The sequence below is a fragment of the Varroa destructor genome, unplaced genomic scaffold, assembly GCF_002443255.2.
Source record: "Varroa destructor unplaced genomic scaffold, Vdes_3.0 BEIS01000005.1, whole genome shotgun sequence".
Classification (NCBI taxonomy): Eukaryota; Metazoa; Arthropoda; class Arachnida; order Mesostigmata; family Varroidae; genus Varroa; species Varroa destructor.
Genome location: NW_019211458.1, coordinates 36,069,073 through 36,071,599, shown reverse-complemented (window position 1 = coordinate 36,071,599; position 2,527 = coordinate 36,069,073). Strand labels below are relative to the sequence as shown.

General features: G+C 45.5%; 1 protein-coding gene across 1 annotated transcript in view; it reads left to right on the top strand.

The window, feature by feature from the left end:
• Positions 1–1,894: 1,894 nt before the first annotated feature.
• Positions 1,895–2,527, top strand: part of LOC111250730 (uncharacterized) — a 41,275-nt gene continuing 40,642 nt past the window's right edge. Inside the window, exon 1 of the mRNA XM_086990375.1 lies at positions 1,895–1,923. The gene's annotated coding sequence lies outside the window, so the exon portion shown is untranslated. The remainder of the gene's footprint in view (positions 1,924–2,527) is intronic.

The following is a 2,527-nucleotide window of genomic DNA, read 5'->3' as shown; positions in this document are numbered from 1 at the left end:
GAGTATTGGGATGCGCTCGGTTTTTTTTTGATTTAAGGGTCCACGGAGTTATTCGTTTGACGTATTTGCATATAGTTGTTAGACCTTTATGTCGGCGAGCCTGATAGGCAGAAATAGAATAGCCACACATTGCCTTGTCCGAATTTTTTAAAATTTGTTGTCTCATAAAAATAACTGATAGACGATTCGAAAGATCCCAGCATTTGTAGTGTGTTTCTTCATTGTTTCTCTGTCTCTAATGGACAAAGCTGGTTCGTACCGCCATAGATTGGCACTATTTTCGAAATCTCTGAGTCAATATTTAGCCTACCGGCGACTCCATTGCGGAGGCTTACTTGCTATGTATGACTTGATACGAAGTTTTGCTGTTGGTAGACAAAATTTATGTGAAACAGTGAAATTTCTGTCCACCTTTAAGCCATTTATAATGATTTCCAAGGCCTAATTTTTCTGTTCCATACTATCACTGCGACTTTTCATCTGAAATTGTATATGTTAAAAATCATGTCAATATTATACCATGTTAAGCATAAGGTTAAGAATAAGAACTGTTATAGGGTGACCCTCTAAAGGCATGGGCAAGGCAAACATTTACTGCATTCATTTTTCCTGTATATTAATATTCTTCTGTTATATGTTCGTTACCCTATTTATAAAAGGCCGCGTATCAATGAATAACTAACATATTTTTATAGATTGTTTGTGGTAAAGATTCGTTCTCTGAGGAAACGCCTAACGGCAGTATCGGACGTGAAGGACTGACACGAAGCATTGACTTTGATTCATAAATTGTATTTAGATTGCCTAAAATTTTGCACGTGCGCGCATTCGCATTATTCAAAACCATCCGACTATCTCCCTATTTGTCTATCGCCTACAATATCTGTGCCCCCTGGCGGACCGCCTTCAAAACACCCGGGCACATTACATAGTCAAGTTTGCGTCGCCGTTGTCTCTTGCAGCCGTTCGTTGACCTTGGCAACTAGTAGGGTATTCGACAGCGGGATCCCCACTCTGCATTTGTTTGCCATTTTGTTTGTCCGTTTTTGATGTTGATATCTCGCCTTTTATATGTTAGTAGGTTGGTTATCTTTCTTTCGTCGCCTCGTCTCTCACAGTCGTCACTGTACTTTGGCCATTAACAGTGGTGGCGCTAGTATCGGCCCTGTCGCTGCCGCCATTAGTGCGCACCAGCGCTCGAGCACTGCTGAGTCGATCAACGAACAGGTCGGAGCCGTGCTCATGTTTAGCGAGCGACGGCGGGCAAGATCGTCTGCTTGTTCCCCGCTATTCAGACACATTTTTTCTTCATCTTCACTGCTTTCATAAGAGTCGCTAGTTGTTGGTCAGGGCGAATGGTGTGTGGTGTGTCGGTGTCTGCGCGCCGTCCGTCAGACCGTGTCCCTGTTGGGTGCGCACGACCCAAATCATCGGTGTTGTCTGCATTAGCAGCACAGACAACAGCAGCAGCAGCATTGCTGTGGCCTGCCTCTGGGCTACGGCCGTCGAACGAGCTCAGTAGCAGTGGCAGCGCCAGTAAGCTGTCGGTCGTCGTGTTGTGTGAGTGAACGAGGTGTGAACATCGTTCACCACCGTTTGCTTCGAGATCATGCCCCTGGCCCCCCCGGATAACATCCGCGCCGTTGCGGCCCGGCCAGTAACGCTTCGTCCTTAGATCCCCGGCCACGCTTTTGGAGCTAATCCAGCCAAATTAACTATTACCATAAGCCATTATCTATCGCCCACCACCTTCATCATCATCACTTAGCTGGCTGGCTGGCTAGCTAGCTGGCTGGCTGGCTGGCTGGCTGGCTAGCACATCACCGTCAGCAGCTGGTCGAACTGGCAGCGGCGACGGTGTACGCAGGAAGCAGCAGTAACAACGAGTACAGTCGAACCCACTGCTCCAAGACTTCCGTTCAAGTGAGTACATGCATAGAAATGTGTCTTAGATATATGGTATTATGTGGATAGATGAGTCGCTCTTATGCCATTCAACGAATCCCAGTCAATGTTAGATATTGCAATTGGCAAACCCATCTTCTTATTTGCTTTCTTGCCCGGCTGCCTGTCGGCCTGCACCTCCTCAGATGAACCTGCAAAAGCAGTGGTAGCAGTATAACTAGTGTGTTCTAGGAAATAGGCGGAAACAAATATATATGGCGCAATAATGACGCAGTTACGAATTCCGCATTGGAAATAGTTTGTCTGTTTATAATAGCAGGCAAAGCTATCAACACCTAATGTGTGATAGGATTAACTCATTTCCTCGCAGAACATGATGAAAGCTACTGCAAACGACTAGAAAGATAAACATTTATTATATTTATGAAATTATACGTTCAGAATCATAGGTAAAAGCAAGGCACTACATGAACCTTTACATCAAATCGTATAGCAGGTTGTTAATGATGCGAGAGAATAGATACAGGCAGGTCGTCTACAGAAATGGCGCTAAGCGCTACAGATCCACTCGTTCTCCAACGAGTGATGGCAGGCTGACGACGACTATTTGGCGACAGCGCTC